The sequence below is a fragment of the Petaurus breviceps genome, unplaced genomic scaffold (assembly GCF_028583685.1).
Source record: "Petaurus breviceps papuanus isolate PSGF00001 unplaced genomic scaffold, PetGlider_PUasm1.0 151, whole genome shotgun sequence".
NCBI classification, from domain to species: Eukaryota; Metazoa; Chordata; class Mammalia; order Diprotodontia; family Petauridae; genus Petaurus; species Petaurus breviceps.
Window position 1 is genome coordinate 24,681,476 of NW_027185712.1, and position 19,629 is coordinate 24,701,104.

A 19,629-nucleotide genomic window follows, 5' to 3' on the forward strand; every position below is an offset into this window, starting at 1 on the left:
ATTGTGTCTATATGGTTGCTGGTTTTGTCTTTGCAGGTAAATTCCCAATTATTTTATATTGTCTACAGATATATTAAATGGAATTTCTTACAATCTCTTCGGTATGTGTTTTGTTGGTGATATAGGGAAATGGTGATGATGTATGTGTGTTTATTTTACATTTTGCAACTTTGTTAAAGTTACTAATAGTTTCAACTAACTTTTTAGTTGATTATGTTTTTCTAGGCATAGCATCTTATCACCTGAAAAGAGTGGTAGTTCTGTTTTCTTTTTGTCTATTATTATTCCTTCATTTTTTTCCTTGCCCTATTGCTACAGCTAATATATTTAGTATCTATCTATCTATCTATCTATCTATCTATCTATCTATCTATCTATCATCTATCTATCTATCTATCTATCTATCTATCTATCTATCTATCTATCTATCTATCACTTCAGTGAAAATAGACGTTTTTGCTTCATTCCTGCTTTTATTGAGAAGGTTTCTAGTTTATCCCCATTACAAATAATGCTTACTCTTGGTTTTAGATTTTTAGTATTGTAGAGTTGTTTCAGTCATGTCTGATTATTTGTATCTTCATTTAGCATTTTCTCAGCAAAGATACTGGAGTAGTTTGTTATTTCCTTATATAGCTCATTTTCCAGATGAGGAACTGAGGCAAACAGGATTAAGCGATTTGCCCAGAGTTACACAGTAAGTATCTGAGGATAGATTTGAAGTCATGAAGATGATTCCTAATTCTAAGTCTAGTACTCTATACACTATACCATGAAGCTGCCCCAAGTTTTAGATACATACTGCTTATCATTTTAAGAAGAGTTCCATTTAAAATGCATTGTTAGTGGAGTTGTGAATTGATCTAACCATTTTAGAAAGCAATTTGGAACTGTGCCCAAAGGGCAATGAAACTGTGCACATCTTTTGACCCAGCAACACCACTATTAGGTCCCCATCCCAAAGAGATCAAAGGGGCAAAAAAGGACCTATTTGTAGTAAAAGTATTTATAGCAGTTCCTTTTGTGATGGCAAAGAACTGGAAACTGAGGGGAAGCCCGTTAATTAGAAAATGACTGTACCAATTGTGGTGGAATATCATTGTATTATAAGAAATGATAAGCAGGATGATTTCAGAAAAAAATAGGAAGAATTACATAAACTGCTACAAAGTGAAGTGAACAGAACCAAGGGAATACTGTACTGATTAATAGCAATATTGTGTGATGATCAACTGTGAATGGTTTAGCCATTTTCAGCAATAGAATTCCAAAGCACTGATGATTTTAAAATTTTAGTCTCCTGCAGAGAAAGAACTGATGGGGTCTGAACGCAAATTGAAGCCTACTTAAAAAACAAAACAAAACAAAATGCTGTATTATTGTTTTTTGTTCTGCATTTTCTTTTGCAACATGACTGATTATGGAAATGTTTTGCATGACTGCACATGTATAATCTATATAAAATTGCTTGACTGAAAGCAGGGAAGGAAGGAAGGGAGAGAGAAAAGAGGGAACTCAAAATAAAAAAAATGTTAAAAATGTTTGTTTACACCTAAATAGAGAAAAATAAATAAATAAAAATTAAATGTAAAAAAAAAGGGAAAAATCTCCATTTGTTCTTTTGTATTCTAGTATGTATAGGTGTGTGTTACAAGAATGGATATTGTATTTTTTATAGAGATCTATATAGATTTTTCTGTGTTTGTTGACATAATCACATGATTTTTAATTATTTTTGCTATTGATATGGTCAATGACACTTATATTTTTCCTAATATTGAACCAGGCTTTCCTGATCCATATATATCTCAACTGGTAATTACATATGATTTTTGTGATATATTATTCTAATCTCCTTGTTATTACTTTATTTAAGATTTTTACATCAATATTCATGAGGGAAATTGACTTATAATTATATTTCTGTTTCTTCTTCTTGGTTGTTAATATAAAAACAATAGTTATGTCATAAAAATAATTTAGTGGGACTCCTTATTTACCTTTTATTTTTCAAATAGTTTATGTAGTATTGGGATTAATTATTCCTTAAATATTTGGTAGAATTTACTTGTAATTCCTAGGAATTAGTTTTTCTTAGAGATCTCATTTATAGTTCATTCAACTTATTTTTCTAAGATAAAGTTATTTAAGTATTCCATTTCCTCTTCTGTAAATCTGGGGAAATAAATATTTTTGTCTATATTCATTCTTTTTACTGAGATTGTTAATTTTGCTAGCATAAAATTGAGCAAAATAACTCCCAATAATAACTTTAATTTTATATTCACTGGTGTTGCATTCACCTTTTTCATTTTTAATATTTCTAATTTGATTTTCTTCTCTTCTTTTTAAAATCGAGTTAACAATTTTTTTCTATTTTATTGTGTTTTTTCCCCCCCACAAAACTAACTCCTAGTTTTATTTATTCGTTCTTTTTACTTGTAATTTTATTAATTGCTCTTTTGATTATCAGGATTTCTCTTTTGGTGTTTAATTGAAGAATTTTAATTTTTTCTTTTTCTATATGTTTTTTCATTGCACACCAAATTTCTCTCTCTCTCTCTCTCTGTCTCTCTGTCTCTCTCTGTCTCTCTGTCTCTCTCTGTCTCTCTCTCTCTCTGTCTCTCTCTCTCTCTGTCTCTGTCTCTCTCTCTCTCTTTCTCTCTCTTCTCTCTCTCTCTCTCTCTCTCTCTCTGCATTTCGACATATAGTTTCCCCCCACAAGTACTTTTCTGGATGTATCTCACACATTTTTGCATGTTGACTCATTGTTGTCATTTTCTTTAATGAAATTATTTTTTTCTTTAATTCAATAATTATTTAGTATTACATAATTTAGTTTTCTTTTATTTTGGTGCTTCCAAGACATTTTATTGGAGGTAATTCTTATTGTATTATTGTCTGAAAAGGATGCATTAAATATTTCTCTTTTCTGCATTTGTTTGAGAGGTTTTATGCTTTAATATATGCTTAGTTTTCTGTAAATGTGCCATGTACAGCTGAAAAAAAGATATCCTCCTTTTTATTCCCATTCAATTTTCTCCAGAAGTATATCATATCTAACTTTTGTAAAATTTTATTCATCTTCTTAACTTTTCTTATTTGTTTTGTGGTTAGATATATCTCATTCTGAAAGGGAAAAGCTGAGGTCCCTCACTAGTATAGTTTTACTGTCCATTTCTTCCTATAACTCCATTTTTTCCTCTGAAGGAAAATATTCAGTGGCTAAATGTAATTACTTTTCTAAATCTTCATCCTTCTTTGTTTTCGGCATTTGACCATAAGAATGACACTGTCCTATTGGATAGTGTTTGCTGTCCAGGTGTTTTTCTTTTTATAAATCTGTCCTAGTTCTCCTTCTACCCTATCTGACCACTTTTTTTCATTCTCTTTTCCTGGAACATCCTCTAAGCTACACTTACTAATGGTTGGTATCTCCTGAGAGTCTGTCCTGGACCATATTCTTTTCTCCGTCGATACTATTTAATTTGGTGACATCATCAGCTCCCATGAGTTAATTTTTCACCTCTTGCCTATGATTCCCAAATCTATACAGCTAACCTTAATTTCTTTCCTGAATTACAGTCCCGCATCACCAATTGCCTTTTGGACACTTCCAGCTTTATGTCCTATTGCCATCTAAAAAAAAATTCCAGCAGAATTAATTTTCTTTCCTTCTGAATCCCTTCCCCTTCAACTTTTCTATTGTCATTTGGGCACCAACATTTTCCCAGTCATCTCCCACTCACACTATGTATCCAATTTGTTGTTATTCCTACCTATATATTGTGAACATATGCTCTTCTTTCCACTTACATAGCCAATACCCTGGTGCAAGCTTTTATTACCTCATGCCTACACTATTGCAATATACTTCTAATTAATCTTTTTACCTTACTTCTCTCTCTACTCTAATCTATCCTTCACTAAATTGCCAAAATGATTTCCCTATAGAAGAAGTCTGACCACGTCACTTCCACTGCCTTCCCTCACCCTCAATAAACTCCAATGGTACCCTATTAACTGCAGAATAAAACTTCCTCTGGAATTTCAAGGTCTTCACAACCTGGGTCATTTTTCTACATTTCTAGGCTTCTTATGGTTTATTTCCCTCCATATACTATGTGATCCATCCTAGCTGTGTTTCTGCAAATGCTTCATCTATCAACTCCATGCTTTTTCCCTGTCTGTCCCCCATTTATAGAATACTCTCCCTCCTCACCTATGCTTTATGACTTCCTTCATCTCTTTCTCAATTCAACTCCAATCCCATTTCCATAAGAAGCTTTTCCCAGTGCCCTCCACCCCTTTCCAGTTGCTAATTCTCTCAGTAATCACTTTCCACTTACATTGTATATATTATATATGTACACAGTCATTTTTTTGCTAACTTCCTAATTAAAATGTGAATTCCTGAGTAAAATTTTTAATAATGCAATTCATTCCCCAAATGATCAATGGTCAAAGGATATAGACAGGTAATTTTCAGATAAAGAAATCAAAGATATCTACAGTCACATAAAATGCTCTGTCACTATTGATTAGAAAAAGCAAATTAAAATAACTCTGATATATCACATTAAACCTATCAGATTGGTTAATATGATAGAAAAGTAAAATGATAAATGTTGAAGAGGATATGGGAAAATTGGGACACTAATGCATTGTTTTTAGAACTGTGAACTGATCTAACCATTCTGGAGAGCAATTTGGAACTATGTTCAAAGAGTTATAAAACCGTGCACACACTTTGACTTAATACCACTGCTAGGTCTGTATCCTAAGGAGATTTAAAAAAAGGAAAAAAGAACCTATATGTACAAAAAATGTTTATAGCAGCTCTTTTTATGGTAGTGAAGAAGTGTAAATGAATGGAATGCCCATCAACTGGGGAATGACTGAACATGTGGAATATGAATGTAATTGCATATACTATTGTGCTGTAAGAAATGGTGAGCAGTTGGACTTCAGAAAAAACTGTAAAGACTTGTGTGAACTGATGCAAAATGAAGTGAGAAGATCCATGAGAACATTGTACATAGTATTAGCAACATTATGCAATAATCAGCTATGAATGTCTTAGCTCTTTCCAGCAATGATCCAAGACCAGTTACAAAGAATTAAAGGAGGAAAACATTATCCATACTCAGATAAAGAACTGTTGGACTCTGAATGCTGATTGAAGCATGCTATTTTCACTTTCTCTTTGTGTGTGTGTGTGTTTTTCCTTTTGGTCTGTTCTTTTACAACATGAATAATATGAAAATGTTTTATGTGATTGCACATAGATAGCATATATAAAATTATTTGCCATTTTAGGTAGAGAGAAGGGGACTGAAGGAGAAAAATTTGTTATTCAATTTTTAAAAGTGAATGTAATTGGAAAAAAATACTTAAAACAATTAAAGGTGAGTCATCCCAAAGTTCAGACAATGTTTTGTTGTTGTTGTTGTTGTTACCTTTCTTTATATCATTGTCACTTAGATCAGGTTTTGGCAAGCACTTAATAAATGCTTGTTACCTCACTGTTGACTGGAATATTGCTTTCAATTCCAGACACCAAATTTTAGAGGAGATATCGACAAGCCTATAGCATGTCCAGAAGGTAACCACGATAAAGTGAGTAGATTCTGGATCCTTACCACAGGATAATGTTTTGAAGTAACTGAGGATTTTTAGCTTCAGGAAAAGGAAGCTTGGGGGAGCATAACAGCAATTTTCAAGTAAGTGAAGGGTCATTATATAGAAAAGGGATTGGAGTCTTGTTCTGCTTGACCTAGGAGCACAGAAGTAAGATTAATTCATAGATAGAAGTGACAGAGACATAGATTTCAACTTAACAAGAAACAAAAAAAAATTCTTAACATGTGGAGCTATTTAAAATTGGATATCCTCAGAGGATAGTGAACTATCTTTTAATGAAGGATTTTTAAAGCAGAAGCTAAAGAGGGGATATTATAGATGCTATTTCTGATTTGGCTGGTGGCTAAACCAGATAACTTCTGATGATCCTTCTCAGTCAGAAAATTATAAAATCACAGAATTAGATAGTTGGAAGGGGCCTCAGGGGCCATTTATACCAACACAATCATGAATGAACTCTCACTGTCTAAGAGTATATACTTCTATGATACTAATTCTTTCTGCCTGGGGCATAGATTTGATGACATCTGCAGGTACTTTCTAGCTATCTTTTTTATGTTAATTGAATAGTCACTTATATACTATATAGAATATTATTCTTTAAAGTTTCAATCAATAAACTTTATGATGAATATAGTAAGATATTAAATATTTTACATTTTCTTTCATATAGGTAAGTAATAAAAACATTTCTTAGTTCAAAAGGACCTCCAGTAAATGATTTGGTTGCATCTGTATTTCTAGCATCAGCACAGTGCCTCACATACAACATGTACTTTATTTTTTTTTTTAAAGCAATAGGGGTTAAGCAACTTGCTCAAGGTTACACAACCAGCCATTTCTGGGTGTGGTGCCGAGTACCTGAGCCCAGATTTGATCCAGGTCATGACACTGGAGCCGGTGCTCCTACTCACTGAGCCACCTGGCCGCCCCTAAGCAATTGGGGTTAAGTAACTTGCTCAAGGTTACACGGCCAGGTGTTTCTGGGTGGGTGCTAAGTGTCTGAGCCCAGGATTCCATCTCCAGGTCTTCTCAAACACTGGAGCCAGTGCTCTTACTAGCTGTGCTACCTGGCCGCCCCACAACATGTACTTTAAAAATATACTTTTTGATCTGAAAAAATGAGATTTCTCCCCCTTCCTGACTCCAGCAAGCAAACAAGAAAAACAAAGTTCCTGTATAGCCAAATAAAACAACTTATTCATTGGCCATGTCTAAATATATCCACATGTATGCATATACATACACACACAGATAAACACACTTTGTTGTTTTTCAGCCATTTCAGTTGTTGACTCTTTGTGATCTCATTTGGGGTTTCCTTGGCAAAGATACTAGAGTGGTATGCCATGACTTTCTTTGCCTCATTTTACAGATGAAGAACTGAGTCAAACAGAGTTAAGTGACTTTTGCCCAGGGTCACACAGCTAATCAGTATCTGAGGCCACATTTGAGCTCAAGAAGATGAGTCTCCATGAGTTACAAAGACACTCTATCCACTGTGCCACCTAGCTCTACCCCTCCCCACCCACCAATCCCATCACATTCAAAGATGTGTGTGTGTGTGTGTGTGTGTGTGTGTATGAGAGAGAGAGAGAGACAGAGAGAGACAGAGAGACAGAGAGAGACAGAGAGACAGAGACAGAGATATTCTGTGTGCCAGGGTAAAAGACTCTGAAACTTGCCTCTCTATCAGTAAGAGTATAGCATCCTTAGCTTTCTGGAATCATAGTATTGCATTTATCAGAGTTTCTATGTCTTTTTTTTTCCTAATCAGAATTTATTTATTTATTTTTAGTTTTCAACATTCATTTCCATAAGATTTTGAGTTCCAAATTTTCTGCCCATCTCTCCCCTATGCCCACCCCAAGATGGTATGCATTCTAATTACCCCTTCCCCAAGATAGATTTCTTGTCTTTAAATTCTTTGATATCTTAATATTAAGTTGCTTCTAAAACAATTTTTTTACATTTGTTTTTAAAAAACTTTGAATTGCATATTCTCTCCCTTCATCCTTCCCCAACCACCCCCACTGAGAAGATAAACAATTCAATAAAGGTACATGTGTAGTTATGCAAAACATTTCCATAATAGTCATATCATGAAAGCCTAACTATATTTCCCTTCATCCTATCCCAGCCCCCACTAATTCTATGTAGGGGGAGCTGTCGGGGGCCCTGAGGGGTCTGCCTCCCATGGGTGCAATTCCAGGATGGGCTCACTATCTGTGATTGACTCTCCACCCTGTCACTTATCCCCCGTGGAAGGAAGGCTTGGAACATTTTGGCGGTCCCTGAAACCCTGGCCTCTTGAGCGCTATAGATAAAGTAGTGATACATGAGATAAGAAAGCAGGGAAGTGTTCCCACAGGAGTAGTCTCTGGCAAACTTGCAAGTTAGGTGCTTCATGTTGCAAACTACATGAAGTTTCCCATGAGAAAGCATGATTTAAGTGCTTTAGCTATAGTATATAAACTTGGACCCTCAGATGCTTATTTGAGACTTGCTTAGTATGCATTCAATAAATGTATGTATGCTTTGACAATCTTTGCCTGTCCCACAGACTCATTATTCACGTTCCCATGTGTTGGTTGGTGCTGCGAATGCAGGCCGTAATTCTATTTTCTCCTTTGACTCTGTCCCTTCCCTTCCCTTCCCTTCCCTTCCCTTCCCTTCCCTTCCCTTCCCTTCCCTTCCCCTTCCCCTTCCCTTTCCCTTTCCTTTCCTTTTTCTCACTCAAGTACACACATTTATTTAGATTCCCATTAACCACAGCCATGGCTGCCAAGCTATTTACAGTTAGGGACAGGGGCAGTGAGTCTATACAGAGGGGAGGAAGCATCCAGTCTTGGGGCCCACATGTGCCATTAGATAAGGGGAACCCTGACAGGGTATGGATCACCTGAGTAGAACGGGGGGGGGGGTGGCCTTGCAGTACCTGGAACAAGGCCTGGCAAAGTCTGCCTGAGCAACAGCACAAAGAAGGATCCTGCCTTCAGAAGGTGACATGATTCCCAGGGAGGAAGCCTCAGGCCACTGAGTTGATCACAGGGTGCATAGCACAGAGGATGGGCCAAGGCTACAAGTATGGAGGTGAGGGGCTGAGACCCATCTTAGCTGAAAAGTCACCCTTCTGAGAATCAAGTCTCTTCTTCACCCCCATTCCCTCTCTACCATTTCTCAGGATGATGAGTAGCTGCCTAAATGCGTCCCGGCAGAGAGTCAAGATAAACAATGAAGGTTTCTACCTACCCCACCTCTACTCCAAATTTTCCATGGAATAAGAGAGTGAGCACTGAGTCTTTAGATTAGACATTCCATTTCTTTAAGTTTGGTTTAGGCTAAAAAGAGGGTTTATATCACTTTTATCAAGTAAATGAATCAAGAATGGCTTCCATAGAAGGGAGGGGGAAAGAAGGGTTAATTCCCCCTGCCTGCCCTGGCCTGATGGTGGACCAGGGGCCTCCAGGGGTCCCTGGACTGGGCAGCAGCTAAACAATCCCTAAGCTTCTGGGACAGCCCCAGAGCTTCCCAAGCTCCCCCAGGCAGGAGGAGCAGAGGCAAGGTTCACTTGTTTTCCTGGAACTCAAGATGAGTTACTTCAAAAGATGTGAGATGTCATATTACCATGTTCCATCCTCTTCACACCTTAGTAGATTGCATTTACTAGTGGCAAAAACCGATTAAACACCTGGTGAGTGACCTTCTGGTCATAATCCTTTTTCTATGCTTATACTGGCTAGTACTCAGACTTGGTGGCATGACCTTTCTGGTGTGATCACCTCCATACCAGCAATGAGGCAATGAGGCACTAGAAGACTCTTCTGCCAACTCAAAAGACCAGGAAGGTTAAAAAGAAATACATCACAGGACCAAGATGCCCATGGGGCTGGGGAACAACTCTACAGAGCCTTCTTTACCCTTACTACCCACACCCACCCTACTCCTCACCAAGGAGGGGAAGAGCTGCATCCCTTGGAGGGAACTGGCTCATGGGTCATTTGGAGCTGGCAGATTGCCTAACTCCTGTCCTAAGACACAAGGACAGGAATCCTGGAAATGAGTCAGCCAAGCAAAACCTAATCTGGGACAGGACGGGAACTCATCCCTCCTCTTTACTCATGTGTGTCCACCCAGCCTCTGCCTTCTCTATTCATTTCCGGCTCCCTCAGGACCCAGGACTTCCCCCACCAAGGTTGAGCTGGTCCAAGGCACTGCCTCAGCTTTGGCCAGTTCTTCTTTCTCACCCTATGACTATGGGGAAACAAGTGCCTATGGAGAAGATATACTGGAGCTCCTCCAGTCCAGGGCTGATGGGGCATGGCAGAAGGTCAATGGCTCTAGAGGCCAGATTCCTCCAACCCCTCTACATCAAGCCACCCAGGCTGCCACTGGCCATGGGTCCCTACCCAGGAGCCCCTTGTTGGCTAGTTTTTACAATCACAACACATAACACAAACACAGAAAACCCACTGGGCCTGGGAAGGCTTTTTGTACAAGGCAGATTGTTGCACAAGTCCCATTCTTGGCCCTGTGATGTTGTGTTTCCTAAAACTAAACCCAAGCCTCCAAAGACCAAAACAAAATGTGGATACCTAACAATATACACATACACCACAAGCCCACTTAGTTGTGGTCGGAGAGGAAGGGCAGAGGGAAGCATGTTTTGCTTTGCTGGGGGAGCAGATGGCTTGGAAGGGGGTGGCTTCTTCCCCACAGACTGCTCACACAAAATCCCTCCCAAGAAGCCCCTCCTGGCTGTGGGCCCTGAGGAACTCAAGGGCGCCTGCTGATATGGATCGTGTAAAAGGCCCACGGTGCTGAAATGTAGATGACCCTGGGGTATTTCTTCCCGAGGGTGTGATCGTTCCACAGCCACGGCACCCACAGGGCAACAAACAGGAGCGTGAAGAAGGTGTAGAAGAGGAAGAGTCCGGCGCTTCCGTTTCTGGTGCATCACAAATGCCATCATGGTGAAATAGGTGAAGATGAAGAGGATGAAGATCTGCTCCTCAGTGACCAGGTGCCAGTAGGACAGGCTGCTGGGCCCCAACAGGAGCAGAGCTGAGCGGGCATCCTGCACTCCTTGGCAGTGGTAAAGCAGCCCCGGAAGGACATGAAGAGGATGGGGAAGAAGGGGACGTACCACAGTGTCCTAGATAGTTATCGTGGTAGTGGAGAAGCTCGAAGGAGTCAATCAGGGTCTTCAGCTTCAGGGTCTTGATGATAGGGTTCTCCCGGACTGACAGGTGGTTCACAGAGTCTCCCCCCAGGTGAATGCTTGAGACCATGATGAAGGTGATGATGCTGATATACACAATGGATTGAGGCAGCGTCTTGGGCGACCTTTCAATGAGCTTAAGTATGAGAAATGGTGTGATGACATTGTAAGCCACATGAAAGTAGTCTCCCACGCCGGGCTTGGTCAGTGGAAACCACTCTAGAGGGAAAATTATCATGGCAATGGGGCAGCCAAAATGCAGAACCCAGTTCTGAAATGTCAAGTAGAACCACAGGTCGAGATGGAAAGGAGAGGTTCAAGACCCATCTTCAGCTTTGCCTGTGGGATGCCTGCTGGGGTGGCCGCCTCTGGAGAAGCCCGAGCCCGCCCGTGGCCTCCTCTGCGCCGTCAGCTCCATGGCCTCTGGATCCACAACAGGCCTTCGCTAGCTCGCTCCCTTCCCCGCCGCGGCCTCCACCCAGGCCGCCTATCCTTCTTTGCGAAAGTAGAAGTGAGCAGCGAGTAGGATCACAACCAAACCCTGCCTGGGAGCGCGATCCCTCGGGGCAGAGAGGGAAGGGAGAGCGGAGCGCTGGCGCTGGGCTGAGCCTGTCCCTTTTAAAAAGTGTTGTCTTCTGACTATTCTCTCCCCCAATCTTCCCTCCCTTCTATCATCCCCCTCCCTTCTATCATCTCTCCCCCCCCCCCTTCTTATCCCCTTCCCCCTTACTTTCCTGTAGGGTAAGATACCCAATTGAGTGTGAATGCTGTTCTCTCCTAAAGCCAAAACTGATGAGAGTAGGGTTGATACATTCCCTTTCACTTCCCCTCCATTGTAACAATTTTGTCTTTCCTCTTTTATCTGAGGTAATTTACCCTATTCTATCTCTCTCTTTCTCCCAATATATTCCTCTCTCATCCCTTAATTTTCCTTTTATATATCATCCCTTCATATTTTAACTCACTCTGTGCCCTTGGTCTATACATACATACATACATACATGCATACATACATACATATATCCATTTCATTGAATGTCCATTTTTTACCCTCAAGTATTATACTCAGTTTTGCTGGGTAGGTGATTCTTGGTTTAAATAATAGCTCCTCTGACCTCTGAAATATCACATCCAAGCCCTTTGATCCTTTAATATAGAAGCTGCTAGGTCTTGTGTTATCCTGATTGTGTTTCCACAATACTCAAAGTGTTTCTTTCTTGCAATATTTTCTCCTTGAACTCAGAACTCTGGATTTTGACTACAATATTCCTAGGAGTTTTGTTTTTGAGATCTTTTTTTCAAGAAGTAATCAGTGGCTTCTTTCAGTTTCTATTTTACCAGCTGGTTCTAGAATATCAGGGCAGTTTTCTTTGATCATTTTTTGAAAGATGATATCTAGGATCTTTTTTAAACATTTTAAAGCAATTGGGGTTAAGCAATTTTCTCAAGGTTACACGGCCAGTTATTTCTGGGTGTGGTGCTGAGTATCTGAGCCCAGATTTGATCCCCCAGGTCATCCCAACACTGGGGCTGATGCTCTTACTGGCTGAGCCACCTGGCCTGCCCTCTAGGATGTTTTTTTGATCATGGCTTTCAAACAGTCCAATAATTTTAAAATTATCTCTCCTGGATCTGTTTTCCTGATTATTGGTTTTTCAAATGAGCTATTTCACATTGGCTTCCATTTTTTTCAATTTTTTTGGTTCTGTTTTATAATTTCTTGATTTCTCATAAACTAATTAGCTTCCATTTGCTCCATTCTAATTTTGAAGGAATTGTTTTCTTCAGTGAGCTTTTGGACCTCCTTTTCCATTTAGCTATATCTGCTTTTTAAAGAATTCTTCTCCTCATTGAATTTTTGGACCTCTTTTGCCATTTGAGTTAGTCAATTTTTTAGGTGTTATTTTCTTCAGTATTTTTTTGGATCTCCTTTAGAAAGCTGTTGACTGATTTATCACAATTTTCTTGCATCACTCTCAGTTCTCTGCAATTTTTCCACTACTTCTCTTACTTGATTTTCAAAATCCTTTTTGAGCTACTCCATATTTTTCTTGGAGGCTTTGGATGTAAGAGCTTTGACTTTGTTATCTTCTTCTGGTTTTATGTTTTGATGTTCTTTGTCACCAAAGAAAGATTCTATAGTCCGATTTTTTTATGCTGTTTGCTCATATTCCCAGCCAATTACTTCACTTTTGAGCTCTTTGTCAAGGTAGGTAATGATGAGACTAAAAATTATATTTTAAACTTTTAAAAAGAAAATTATAATTTATTTTTAACACATAAAAAATTGAGTTCCAAACCTTTTCCCTTACTACAGCTCCTAACTCACCCACTGAAAAAGCAAGTAATATGATATCAATTATATATGTAAAATCATGCAAACATATTACTGTATTAACCATATTATAAAACAAAGCAAGAAAAATTAGAAAATGAGAAAATTATACTTTAATAGGTTCTCTCTAGAGGTTCTTTCTCTGGAGGAGGATAGCATTTTTCATCATAAGTCCTTTGGAATTCTTTTGGATCATTGTGCTAATCCGAGTAGCTATGTTATTCAGAGTTTATCATCATATTCAATGATCATATGCTGGTCCTGCTTATTTAACTTTGCATCAGTTCACACAGTTCTTCCCAGGTTTTTCTGAACTCACCCCCTGCCCTCTTGTAATTTCTTAGAGAACACTAGTTCTCTATCATAAACACATGCCATAGTTTGTTCAAACGTTCCTCAATTGATGAGCATCCCCTCAAATTTTCAATTCTTTACCACCACAAAAAGAGCTGCAATAAATATTTTTGTACATGTGGGTACTTTTCTTTTTTATTTGATCTCTTTGGAGTATAGATTTAGAAGTGTTATTGCTGAGTTGAAGGTTATCCATTTTCATAGCCCTTTGGGCATAGTTTCAAATTCTTTTCCAGTATGACTGGAACAGCTCACAACTTTACCAAATATTGGTGTACGTATTTTCTCCTCCAGCATCTGTCATTTTTGATAGGTGTGAGGTGGTACTGAAGAGTTATTTTAGTTTGCATTTTTCTAATAATACTTATTTAGAGCATTTTTTCTTTTTCTTTTTTCATTTTTTTTAAAGCAATCGGGGTTAAGTAACTTGCTCAAGGTTACACGGCCAGTTATTTCTGGGTGTGGTGCTGAGTATCTGAGCCCAGATTTGATACAGGTCATCCCGACACTAGAGCCGGTGCTCTTACTCGCTGAGCTACCTGGCCACCCCTAGAGCATTTTTTCATATGACTGTGGGTAGCTTTGATTTTTCTTCTGAAAACTACTTGTTCATATCCTTTGACCATTTATCAGTTGAGGAATGGCTTTTATTTTCATAAATTTGACTCATATACCTACATATTTGAGAAATGAGGCCTTGATAAGAGAAGGTTGCTGTAAATTTTTTTTGATATTATTTCATTGTGTATGGTATCTTTTAATAAAATATAGTTTCCCAGATTAATTCTTTTAATTAGGCCTATTTTTGCTTTCACTTTGTCTAAGATCATGATTGCTGTTATTTCTCAGTCATTTCAGTTATATCTGACTCTTTATGACCCCATCTGTGTTTTTTCTTTTTGCTTTTTGGAGGTGGGAAGACAGGGTAATTTGAGTTAAGTGACTTGCCCAAGTAAGTCATGGTAAGTCATACTTACCATGGCTGTTAAGTGTTAAGTGTCTGGGGCCAGGTCCTCCTGACTCCATTGCTAGTCCTCTATTCACTGCACCATCTAGTGCCCTCCCCCCCCACCCAATTTGGGGTTTTCTTTACAAAGATAGTGAAATAATTTGTCATTTCTTTCTCCAGCTCATTTTACACATGAAGAAACTGAAGCAAATAAGGTTAAGTGACTTATCCAAGGTCACATAACTAATATGTGTCTGAGGCCAGATATGAACCAAATTCTTCATGACTCTAGGTGCTGCACTCAATCTATTTGCTACCCTTGCCTTTTTCATTTGAGCTAAAATAGAATAGATTCTGCTCAGGCCCCTTAATTTTAACCCTGTGTGTCTTTCTGTTTCAAGTTTGTCTCTGGTAAACAACATATTGTTGGAATCTGATTGCTAATTCATTCTGCTATCTGCTTCTATTTTATAGTGAGTTTATCCCATCCACATTCACAGTTAGGAAACCAATTGTGTATTTCCCTCTCCCCCATTTTCTTCTGTTTATGCTCCTTTCTTTTCTTATACTGTCCTTCCTCAAAAGTATATTTTTCTTCTGAGCATTACCTCCCTTAATCCTTTTCTCCCTTTTCTTATCTCTTTCCCTCCTCTTTATTTCTTATTTTTCCTCCTTCCATTTCTCTATTGGATAAGATATATTTCTATAGTCAACTCTGTGTGTATACACACATGCATATGAATAATTATATACATGCATGTATGTATAATAAATGCACATACTTATGCATGTGTGCCTGCATATATACATGTATCTCTATGCAAGTATGTAGATACACACATGTATCTAAATAATATATGCATCTATATACACGCATATGCATATATTCACAAGCACATGCACACACATACATATGCATATGCATATACATATACATGCATATACATATACACATACACACATTCTTCTTTGAATCAATTCTCTTTGAATCAGTTCTGGTGAGAGTGAGGTTCATGAATTGCCTGTCACTACCCCATTCTCCCTCCCCCACTCCCGCACTTTAAATACTCTTCCTTGCACTCCTCTTATATGAGGAGTTTTGTGAGAGACAATTATGTATGAGACAATTTTCCCTATTATCCCTCTGTTCTCCCCCTTCTCCCAGTGCAACTCTCTTTCTCACTCCATTTTTTTTTGGAGATCATCCCAACATAAGTGTCTCACCCCCTATCTATGTAGTCTCCTTTTAACTGTCCTAATATTGATAAAGTTTTTAGGAGTTAAAGGTATCATCTTCTGATATAGAAATGTAAACAGTTGAACTTTGAGTTCCTTTTGATTTCTCTTTCATTTTTATCTTTTTATACTTCTCTTCAGTCATATTTAAATGTAAAATTTGATAATCAGCTCTGTCTTTTCATTAGGAATGCTTGGAAGTCCTCTATTTCATTAAATATCCATTTTGTCCCAAAAGGACTATACTCAGTTTTGTTGCACAGATTGCTCTTGGTTATAATCTTAGATCCTTTGCCTTCTGGAATATAATATTACAAGTCCTGTGCTTCTTTAAGTTGGAAGCTTCTAAATCTTGTGTGATCTTTACTGTGCCACCACAATATTTAGATTGTTTCTTTCTTTTTGCTTTCAAAGTTTTCTCTTTGACTTGGGACTTCTGGAATTTGTCTATAATATTCCTAGAAGCTTATATTTTTAGCAGACAGACATATTTAACTTTTAGAAAAAACTATTTACTAAGCATGCAGAACAAAGATAATTTTTACAGAAGCACCCCACAAACTGTGTTGGGCCTGAGGAGCTCAATCTCCCTTAGCATATATAAAGTACCTAGGGAAATTAAGCTGAGATATATAGAGCACATGTGTCCAAAGGAAAAATGCACATTTCCAGGTTCCTGGAATTTTTTTCTACCCTTCTAAGAGTACTCATGATGCTATCTATAGGAAGCTTGGAGTCTCCATTCCCTTGTAATATCCTGAAGCTAACTTTCCTCAGTGTGTCTTCAGTCATTAATGCTTTGGTTTATGCTGCTACCAATGCCTGTCTGTGACACTGATGGCTCTCATTGACCTTTTCCCTTGAAATGATTCTCTCTCTGCATCTTGACTAGAGTTCTTTCAGTATTAGACTGTCTTGGGGCTAGGAATGTATGATTTAGAACTAACTGCTTGTGGTTTGCATAGGCCTACAGGTGTATCTGATGATTTCATCCAATCATATTTCTGGTGTGGCATCATCTTTCTTCATATTATAATAAGAGCCTGCTACACTTCTCCTAAGTTGATTAGAATTTGTTCACACCTAGTTCATCTTCTTGATTAGTTGATTGATCAATGTAGCTATTTGTGCCTTCTGTGATCACATTAATTGGGGGTAGTTAAATGCCTGCACCATTACAGAAACAAAAACAAAAACAAAAATGTGACTAATTTAAAAATGTTTATTAAGCCCATAATGTTGTCATCAGCACTGGATTGGATGTTTTGTGTCCGTGGTAGGGATCTTGTCCTGAATGAGACTACCAGTGCATATTCTTTCAGTTTAATTGGAGGCATGGATTGGATCTGTGGTTCATCGATGCAGATACTCCCAGTGGGAGAATTACTTCTACCAATTCAAATTATGCAACTATCCTGCAATTTATAGTCTTAGAGAGTTTCCTGCCACATTGACAGATAAGTTAAGTGACTTCTCCATGGTTACCCTTCACTTGAAATCAGGTCTTCCTGACTTTGAGGACAGTTTTCTATCTATTATACTATCCTGCCTCTTGAGACATTGGAACCTAGCATAATGTTATAATCAAGCACTATTGCATACTTATGCTTATATATCAATGTCCTATAATAATATTCTCATTATGAGAGGTGTGGTGTAGAGGATAGATAGCTGAACTTAGAGTCAGAAAGATCTGGGTTCAAGTACCACTTCTGACCCATACTTTACTACATGACCCTGGGAAGGTCATGGAACCTCTTAATGCTGTGAACACCTCTAGAGTCTAGACAACTCTCTGAGAATTTAAGTTACAGAAAAGGTGTTAACCTGTATTGGGAGAGGATGTTTTCTCACTTGGGAGTTCCCTATAGAAACTGAATTTTAGATCCAGTCAACTATCCCTATAATGATAATTATAATAATAAGATAGCACTACTTGTCCATAATAGATTTAAAAGGAGTTAAGAAAAACTTGGGTGAATGTCAGCTTGAGTGATCAGGGGATACTTTTTGGAGAAGGTGAAACAATTCAGTATAAGTGAGAAAGAGATCAGGAGAGCATTCCAGGTGAGCTATATGCTGGAAATATCTTAAGGAGCACTGGTGCTGTCATTACACTTATCAGATAGGATTTTATTTGAGGAATCTCAGTAACCATTTACATAGTGTCTTAGATATCTTTACTCCTATTTATTTTAGAGGAAGGGAAGAAATGACTAAGGGGGGGAGTCTATTATAGGCATGCACACACACATATGCATACAAACCTCAACCCCCAAAACAAAACATGCCCACAAACCTAGTGTATTGTTTGTTTTTTAAAGCATAGAACAATGAAGATTTATTCATGCACAAAAGAATAAATTATAAGTTTGGTAAAGCTGACAGCTCACAAAAGTTTCTTTCAGTGTTAACCCTAATTCATAACAGCTAGTTTACTGACTTAAAAATGCTTTGTTTATCCAAAACCACATAGCAGATTCAGGATGGACTTTTTTTTCTTCTTTAAACCAATCTCAAAAATAAATAGAGGGGACAAAGAAACAACTAAAGAAGAGAGAATGGGATTCCAAAGTGAAGCCAATGCAAATATAAACAAAAGATTCTTACATTAATGCTCCCCATGTGCTCTTTCTCTCTTTTTTGATGAAATCTACATTGTCAATAAGTTGCCTTCACTGTTTATGCCATATGATGCTAAGGAAATAGCTGAATTAACACTTTTCTCCTAGGCCATTAAAATGCAGGTTTGAGGACTGAATAGGGACAAATCCTTTACAACACATGGGTAGGTGGGAAAAGGGGCCAAGACTTATCATGAAAAAGGCAATTACTTTCCTGTAACCCAAAAATTGTTTGTTAAAAATAGGCCATAACAAGAAATTGCAGTTGTATATTCACCAGCCACACACAAAAAAGGAAGGGGCAGGGAAAGTTTTCCCAATTACACCATTAAGCTGTCTTTATGGATCTTCTGAAATTACCACTGCTCTGCAAGCTGTGTTAGGATGTGGCCCTTTTCACAATCTTTACTCTGTGATAACATCACAACTATTTTCAGCTCCTTGGGCTAATTGGAAACATCAAATCTTCTTTTGTTAGAACTTAGTCATGCTTCATTTAAAAGTTAAAAGCTGTTCTTGAGAGGAGGGAGCATCATTATTTAAACCTCCTTTTATAATCAGTGTGGTTTAGAACTGGAATATTTCAAGACTTGGTCTTTGGCTGAATGTTTGGGCTTGGCCCCCTTTCTAGGGAAGGGGGAGTATTATGGTGGGAAGGGGTGGAGAAGCCTGCAGGGCTACAGAGACTGGGGTTACAAGATTATGTTCAACTTTCAAAACAATGAGATTTGCTGTTGTTTTTGTTGTTGTTGTTGTCGTTACTGTTGTTGCCCAGGATGGGTTTTGACTTTGTAGCTGCTGTGGTGTGAGATGAAATAATTTTCATCAGTCTGACACATAAAGGCAAATTATTTCAGTACTATAGTAGTCTTTTCCCCCAGGAATCGGTCCTTGGCATGATATTGTCTGTTAAAAGACTTAGGTTGTTCCAAAATCCACATTTCTGCCAATAAACCTGCATCTGCTTTGAAGTGATGGACATGTTTTCTAGGGTTATTCTGGTTCCACTAATTATATGTTACTAAAGATGAAGTCTTCTCAGTTGTGTGATTATTACAAAGCCCTATAAACTTATTGCTGACTGGATGAGCTCAAGTTCAAAGCCAGGCCAAAAAAACCAAAACAAACAAATCCCCCAAACCCCAAAACACTCCAGAGTCTGTTATAGGATATGCAAAGAAAAAAAAAAGCAAAGTGAAAAGCATCTTGTCATCCAGCCATGAGTTCATGGAGAAAAGATGTCTCTCTCACATAGGATGGATCCTGG

The 19,629-nt window shown here is 38.1% G+C and overlaps 1 protein-coding gene and 1 pseudogene across 1 annotated transcript in view; one reads left to right on the forward strand and one right to left on the reverse strand.

Moving 5' to 3' along the window:
- The window catches only part of IRX1 (iroquois homeobox 1), a 199,586-nt gene that overhangs the window by 137,021 nt on the left and 42,936 nt on the right, over positions 1 to 19,629 (forward strand). The gene's annotated exons all lie outside the window — the stretch shown is intronic.
- On the reverse strand, positions 10,420 to 11,282 carry LOC138153899 (ceroid-lipofuscinosis neuronal protein 6 homolog pseudogene; annotated as a pseudogene).